Source organism: Alligator sinensis, unplaced genomic scaffold, assembly GCF_000455745.1.
Source record: "Alligator sinensis unplaced genomic scaffold, ASM45574v1 scaffold29_1, whole genome shotgun sequence".
Classification (NCBI taxonomy): Eukaryota; Metazoa; Chordata; order Crocodylia; family Alligatoridae; genus Alligator; species Alligator sinensis.
Window position 1 is genome coordinate 3,375,896 of NW_005841933.1, and position 8,282 is coordinate 3,384,177.

Sequence of the window (8,282 nt, forward strand, 5' to 3'; positions counted from 1 at the left end):
CAGAAAAGTGTCTGATATTTAAAAGGTTCACTTAAGTAAAAGCACGTGAACAACTCAAAATCCATTCTGTCAGCTATTGCCACACTAAGCACAAGCAGCTTTGGAGCTGAATAGGCAGTTTATTTGGTTATTGCTCAACAGCTTCCTATGTTCTAGTTTGTCTTATGCAGAGCTCTTGAAGACTCACTCCACCCAGTTGTGGGTTGTTTTTTATTATGTAAAATACTTACTTATCTGGTCTCCTAAAGGAAGAATTGCTTCAATCAGATTAGCAGGTAAGACCTTATTTTTAATAACCTCTGTCTTTGGTGGTGAGCTCATTACATGTTATGTGTTTAAGATGAGGAAATGTGGAGGGGAAATACATATAATTATGTGATTGTTTGAAGCCTTACATGAATTATTCATCTGAAGATATAGAGATGTGCAGTTCTGTTTATAAATGAATTTTTGGCTACTGTGACTAACTTATTCAATGAGAGCTCTTGGCTGCATACGTGTTTTGATGGTTGCTACAGAGAAGTGATTTATTTCAGGGCTTCCTGAAGGCGTAAATAGTGATTGCCAAAAAAAAAAAAAGAATACTAAGCCATTCTGGAGTATAATACTGAAACAGATTCCTTTCTTAACTTTGTAACAGTTAAAGTTAGTCTGTTTTGCAAGTATAGCTTCACTACACATGAGTAAGTTGAAATCTGTCCTGTTGAAGTTGCTTGACAAAAAAAAGGACTGTTTTGCAGGAGAGGTCTTAGAAAAGTCACTAAGTCACTAAACAGGCCTTAGTGTAAAGTAGGGGTTAGCAACCTGGCTGTCTCTTCCGTGGGCATCAGATCCCTGGCTGTTGCTCCAGCCAGCCATGTTTTGTGTAGAAGACTGCTCTTTTGCTTTGCCACTTCAGCCTCTGCTCAGAGAATTTGGAGTGGCTAATTTGGCACCTATTGCCACAGGGGCTCATGGGGCAGGCTTAGTTCAACAGATGCTGCAAAAAGACTGCAATCCCCTCTTTCTGCCTGATCCAGCCCACACTTCACTAATGTCCAGCTAATCCCAGCTACTGCTCCAGCTCCAGCCCTCTGTGCTCTCTGCTTTCTTGCCAGGCTCTCTACTTATGAAAGCTTCTACTATACTGTACATCTCTGATTTGGTTTGTCTATAAATGTGTAAATCTACTCTGCTTTCCTGTATCAGTGCTGCTTTCTATTCCACAAGATCTTCCCTCATGTGATTACTAGAATGTTTACTGAGTCAGACATGTATGTTGTAAGTTAAAATCCTTCTCTCCCTTCCCCCCACAACGTAACTTTGAGATTAAAGCAATGGAGGGCCAACCTTTTTGACTGGTGTGCCACAAAGTGACCTCACACCATTCCCACATGCTACTCCAATCCCCCTCCTCTGCCTGATCCGCTGTTCTGTTTTCTGTTTCCAGTCCTGTCTCCTTGCCTGGTTTGCTGTTTGCTTTCTGCTTCCTGCCTTATTTACTGCTGTGCTGCCCATGCCAGTTATGCCACCTGTGCCAGAAGTTGGCCAACCCTGGTTTAAAGTATTAAAAGAAACAAATTTGGGGTGTAATTATATAGTAGTTTAGTTTTAATGGATTGCACCGCTGAGTTACTTAGATCAGGTATTGGCAACCTTTTACCAATGAGGGCCACCTCTTGTGACCCAGCTAGCACCATGGGCCACCCATCCCTGGCTGCACCCCAGTTGTTCCTGGTTTGTGCATAGAGGCTGATGTCTTACACCTCCCCCTCCCACCCCTCGATGCGGCTGCCTCTGAAAAATATGGCTGGGGACATTTTAGGGGGCTAATTCAGTTAGTAGAGCCCCCAGTTAGCAGAGGCTTCAGGGAAGAAAGCAACACTTTCTGTGGGCTTTAGGCTGCTGACCACTGACTTAGACCAGCATTTGTAAATGAACAGAGTAACATTAAAGTTTTGATTGGAAATTACTGCCCATAGAACATGGGCATCCATTTTTCATCATGCAGTATGTACTTAGAGCAGAATTTTCACTAAAAAATAAATAATTTGTCATGTATAAAGTAAACCCAAGGATTTCTGTATGAAGCTATTTTATGTGGAAGGTATAAAATCTGAAGGTCCACAAATTAATTTCCTTGCAAAAATACTCAGTTATTTCTTTATTTCCTGATTAATGTCTTTAGTGTTAATAAGAACTCTTGGACTGACACAGTAATTCCTTAAGGTTGTGGCTCTGCCTTGAGAAATTGTCCCCCTCAAAATCATTAGATAGTTCTAATCATCTTGCCTAAGGCCTTCAGGATACTCCTTAATTCCATCTCCATCTCAGTGTCCTCATTCAGCTCACTACACCCTGATCAGATTTTTCTGACTTCTCTCTCCCCTGCACTCCCACCCAGAGGTCTGACTTTGTGGCTCCTTTCACATTATGGCATAGAACTAAGACATTTTTGTATGCCAAATACTCATCCTCACAGAACTTTGAATGACCCCAATGCTCATTTTTTTTATCCCTTTGTAGAACTTATAACAACCCTCCTAGTCTACCCAAACAGCAATAGCGATTGATTGTCATCATTGTTAAATCTTTGGCTAGGGACAGATAAACCAGTTTAAGTGATTTGAAACTGGTTTAAACCTGTAACAGAACAGAAGTTCAGTGCACATAAACCAGTTTCAAAATGGCTGAAACTGGTTTAAGATAAATCTGGTTGAATGTAGTATCAGACTTAACCAGTTTGTGAAACTTCTGTCCCAGACCCCTTCCTGGTTCAAGTTAAATCAGAGTTCTCCCGCATCCCAGGATGCTTTGCAGCCCTGGATTGGGCTGTACTGTCTGCTTCAGAGAGCAGCACTGGCTGCGCCCCTCTGCTCCCTAGTTAGAGCAGTGAGGGCTGGCTGATAAGGAGATAGGGGTGGGAAGCCTGGCTGGGTACCTCAGCCTACCAGTGGGGGGCAGACCCTACCAGATTTTTGCCTGCTGGAGCAGAGGGGGCAGGGGTGTGGGTCAGTAGGTCCAGGCAGAGGGGAGGGAGGAGGGTTTAAATCCCCTTTCCCACTGGCACAGGACCCCAGCCAGGGTCTGCATGGCAGGAGCACATACTTATACTTATGAAAGGCTTTCTCTTGTCTTTTTGGTTTATAACATTCTATTTTAAGTTAGACTAAGTTGTGTGTGCTCCCAGTGTGTTTTACTCAGCTGTATCTTAGCTTAGGCGAAGATTTTTGGATGTTCTTTGTTATGTGCTTGAGGTTGCAAATTGCTGTGTTCAATACATGCTTGCTTCAGAGAAAGGACTATTTTTGTTCAAGCTTTTATGGATTCACTGCCACTACTGTTTTCAGCCTGGCAGGGGCTGTCTTCCTCCCATACTCAAGCATGAGCAGGGAACAGGGGGGAGGGACAGAAGCCAGGCTGGGGTCTCATGTAGACCATGGTGGGTGATTTAAAGTGCCCTCCTCCTGGCCTCAGCATGCTAGCCCCAGGCTGGGGCCTTGCCACCCACACTCCACTTGAGCAGGGACAGGGGGGGGAAGCCTTGGAGTGTCAGTCCCTTCCCTTTGGCAGTGGCCAGCAGGCTGGGAGGCATGCTCTAGCACTGCACAGCTTCTGGCCTGAGCCACTGTAGGCATGTGGCTACATTTCCTGAATGAAAAGTGAATGTCTGTTCACTTACTTCTCAGTTTAATCTCTACCCCTTAGGCTAACCTGCAAAGACTGAATCAACTCGGCCTTGGGTTTTTTGACTGTCTGTACTTAGGCTTTAGCTGCTGGTGCTGAAACAGCAGCTCTGGCAGTTGCCACAAGAAGTCCCATGGGATGGATCCAAAGGTGGGTCTGTCTGGCCTGCAAGGGACCCTATGGCCTGCAGGGCCAAATGAGCTGATGCCCCTGGTCTAGATGAAAGGCCAATATCAGACCTCTAACCATTTCCTAGCTCGTGGCTTGCTGTCTAGCAACGATTTCAAAAAAGCAATAGCTATATGATACACCTAATTGAACATCATTGGAAAAGCCTGAAAAATACCTCTAAAATTCAATTAATTGATCTTTTAAAAGGCTGACCTAGCCCAGTACTTCTGAGATCTAGAAACTGAGTTCCTTTTATTCCGAGAATATGAAAGGTAGCAATGCAAGCACATTGACCCTGTATTGCAAAGACCACCTTTTGTGGTTAAAAAATGGGGAGTTAAAAGGAGAACTTCCAAAAACGTTATTTAGCTGAGGATGATAGTAAATCAGAGTAAAGGAATTCTGTATTAATCTTCTATGACCCATAAATCTGAACTTAGTATCCAGCTCTAGGCTAGCAGTGTAGTTCACTCATACAGTGTGTGTGTGTGTGGGGGGGGAGGGGGGGAGCAGACTTGGAGCTCCCTGCTGCTGAGTCAGAGAGACATACAGAAATGGATGGAGATAGAAGGGAAAGAAAATAACCATAGGCCTGACCTGTTTGTATCATATAGTACCTGAAATATAATTTGGAAACATGAGGTGGGTAGGCAATCCCATAAATCTGGGGCAGGAGAATGTAAAACATCTCTTGGGGTAGATTCTGCCATTCTGGGTCATATTGGCACATACTATGTTCTGTGCACATCTCACAGCAGTCAGTGATGTAGAAACTTTGATGTAGAAATACTGTATTTTCTCACATACAGCACACAACCTTTTCCAAAATTCAGCTGCTGGAAATTGAGGACAGCCTCCACCTCTCTCCTCTGGGGAGGAGGTTCTTCTCAGCCAGACTGGCTGACCTGCTCCACTGGGCTTTAAACTAAGCTCACCGGGGGATGGGTGCACTATTGCCACTGCTGGCCTGCTGAGCAACCCTTGCAAAGCCAGCAGGTCAAGGGACTTTAGGGAGCCCACCCCTGCCTCGGCCCTGGAATGATGTGTAGGCAAAGCAAGGGCCCCAAAAGGGACACTTGCCTGCCTGTACACAAATGCCAGGAGTTTGGGGAATAAACAGGAGGAACTTGTCTTCCTGCTTAACACAAATAATTATGATGTCATAGGGATAACGGAAACTTGGTGGGACTCCACCCATGACTGGACCATGGGTATAGATGGCTATACCCTATATAGGAGAGATCAAGTGGACAAAAGGGGTGGGGGTGTAGCTCTCTATGCCAAGGAGAGCTACGCATCCCTGCAAGCTGACATTGGCACCCAGGGTGGACGACTGGAGACCCTCTGGGTTATCCGTGGGGACACAGCACAAGGGACACAATGGTGGGAGTCTACTACAGACCTCCCACCCAGAATCAAGAGCTTGACCAGGAGTTTGCCAGGGAATTGGCTAAGGCCGCACACTCCCAGTCCACGGTTGTCATGGGAGACTTCAACTACTCAGACATCTCATGGGAAGAGTGCTCAGCCAAATCTGAGTGGTTGCAAAGCTTCCTCACATGCGTAGGTGAGCTCTATCTGATGCAAGAAGTCTACGGGCCAACAAAAGGTAAAGCGCTGCTTGACCTGGTATTGTCAACCAGGGATGACCTAATCAGTGACCTAACAATCGAAGGGAAGCTGGTTGACAGCGACCATGAGTTGATCACCTTCACCATCCACGGTAAAGCTGGCAAGTCAGTCAGCAATACAGAAGTCCTTGACTCCAGGAAAGCTGACTTTGACAAGCTCAGGAGGCTTGTCAGTGAGGCCCTAAGGGACCACGACCCCAAAGAGAGGGGAGTTCAGGAAAAGTGGTTGCTCCTCAAAGGAGCAATCCTAGATGCACAAACTAAGCTATTCCATCTTGGAGGAAAGGCAGCAAAAGGGCACAGCAGCCCCCTTGGCTCAGCAAGGAACTAGCAGACATCCTGTGTCTAAAAAGAAAGACTTACAAAGGATGGAGGACGAGATCCACCTCCAAGAAGGAATACTTTGCACTGGTCTGGACCTGCAGGGAGCAAACCAGGAAAGCCAAGGCTACCATGGAACTCCAACTGGCTACAAGTATCAAGGACAGTAAAAAGTCCTTTTTTAGATATGTGGGGAGCCAGAGAAAAAGCAAGGGACTGATGAAAGACTGATGCAAAGTACCCATTTAGTAAGTTGGCTTTTCTAGAGTTCCTTTTATTCCGAGAATATGACAGGTAGCAATGGAAGCACATTGACCCTGTATTGCAAAGACCACCTTTTGTGGTTAAAAAACGGGGAGTTAAAAGGAGAACTTCCAAAAACTTTATTTAGCTGAGGATGATAGTAAATCAGAGTAAAGAAATTCTGGTCAGCTAGGTTGCCTATTCACTGTTCCACAGGTCTGGGTTTGCCTGACAATTGTCTCCCTCTTTAGATCCATAAAAGAAAATGACTCCTAATGTGAGCCAGTCTGTTTACTAAATGGTTGACTGGTTTACATGTGGGTGGAACTAATGCATTTCTCCCATTATGGTAAAAGCATTAAGTTTAGCTTCTACATGTTACTTTCTGTTCCATCTTTTTACTTTCTCTCAGTTTCTAAGCCTTACAATAGGCTTGTTGCTAAAATCAGGCTTTTCTTGTGTTGGTAAGTAGTGAAAGCTTAAACAATCATATTCCCCACTTGTATAAAGACCAGTTGAATTCTAAGACCAGTTTTACTTTTTGTTTTTGCTTTCACAAAATCAACTTAAAAAAATAAGGCACTGAATTGCTATTAGGACCTATGGCTACATTTTAGCAGCCATGCTAGCACCCTAATTTAAAAATACTTACTGAAACAGGAAGTGTTCATTATCGTTGTGTTGCACTAAAACATCAGAGAGGTCAATGTTATCAATTTGTTATTTCTAAACAGACAAATAGATTTTTGAACTAAATAGCCAGATCCTGGTGTGTATCTGAACTGCTCAAAACACTGGAGTAGTGCATGGGTGCACAAAGGTCCTGAAAGACTTAAATCCTGCAGCTGTAATGAGTTCTCCTGTAACTGGTCATTTGCTGTGGTTGTAGTAACCTGCTGAAGGAATAACAGAGCAAAAGTCACCTGACCACGGTGCTTTTTCTGCACCAGGAGTGTGTGGTGGAGGAAGTAGCTGGAGAATCACCATTACATTATCTTCCATTTTGCTTGGCTGATCTAGCTTTAGAGCCAGATTACACTTGCTGTCATGTGGAAACTAGTTGCTCTGCTTTGAAGAAGTAATGAAGTCCTTGTTCCTTCACACTAGTTCAGCATACATCAGTATGAATTAGTGACAGAAAAGCTAATATTTTATGTTTTAAAATTTCATTAAACATTTGAAAAGAAAATTGGTTTACAAAAAGCTAGAAATGAGGTAGACACTTGAAAAAAGTCTGTGGGAGCTATTTCTCCCTTTTTTTGATATTACTCACTTTCAAGACTGCTCTTAAAAGTAGCTGATTTGGAGCTTAGAAGCAACTTCTCTTACACTGTTGTGTCCTGAGATAGCACTTACTGAGACAGCCTTTTAAAACAGCTTGCTATTCACTGAAACGAATCCATACCACATGCATGTAAATAGTCAAGGATAAAGACAAATGTCTGGTTCTGATAGCAAAGCCAATAGTTTAGTAATGGCCTACCAAATGGGAGTACTTGTATGGGTAAGTATTGTATAATTAAGCCCTGATAAAGACGGCCCACTTATACAACAATTGTATAGTCAAGGGATTTAATAGCCAGCAAATGCTAGCATTTAAAGTGTACATATGGTATTCTCTTTAAAAAAGAAAGCACTATTATAACAGTGGGTCAGCAAGATCAGCATCAATACTTTAAGTAATTTGGCTAAGAGAACATGTCGCTTTTTAGCACTTCAAATGAAGAATAGAATCCTGTGAGTCTGATTTGCAGCCTGTTGTCTTGTACATACCCTGCAGACATTCTTTTACAGCTTTTTTAAAAAAAATGTCCCTCAGCCATAGTATGTATGGTGCAATTAACATTAAGCAAATTGTAAGGGACACTACTGGCTTGCGAAAAATAGATTTTCAATAGAATCTATTAATCCATGGACATGGTAGGAAAGTTTGAAGTATGCTAAAAGTTAAACTCTGATGAATAATATAGTATTCATTCTTCTTCTTTGTCTCAAGAATAAAGGATGGGTACTTAACAGCCAATATAATCTTAAATTAATTACTTCAAATAGTCTGACTGTAGGGCTAAGTACAGACAGTCAAAAAGCCCAAGGTGAATTGATTCAGTCTTTCCAAGTTCGTCTAAGATGCAGAGATTAAACTGAGAAGCAAGCAAACAGATTCTCATTTTTAATTCAGGAAATGCAGTCATATGCCTGCAATGGCTCAGGCCAGAAGCTGGGGGTGGAGGGGGTGGGTTGCAGGGGCGG

At 43.2% G+C, this 8,282-nt stretch overlaps 1 protein-coding gene across 1 annotated transcript in view; it reads left to right on the plus strand.

Moving 5' to 3' along the window:
• Positions 1 to 247: 247 nt before the first annotated feature.
• The window catches only part of CPVL (carboxypeptidase, vitellogenic like), a 122,713-nt gene continuing 114,678 nt past the window's right edge, over positions 248 to 8,282 (plus strand). The window contains exon 1 of the mRNA XM_006019596.2: positions 248 to 275. The gene's annotated coding sequence lies outside the window, so the exon portion shown is untranslated. The remainder of the gene's footprint in view (positions 276 to 8,282) is intronic.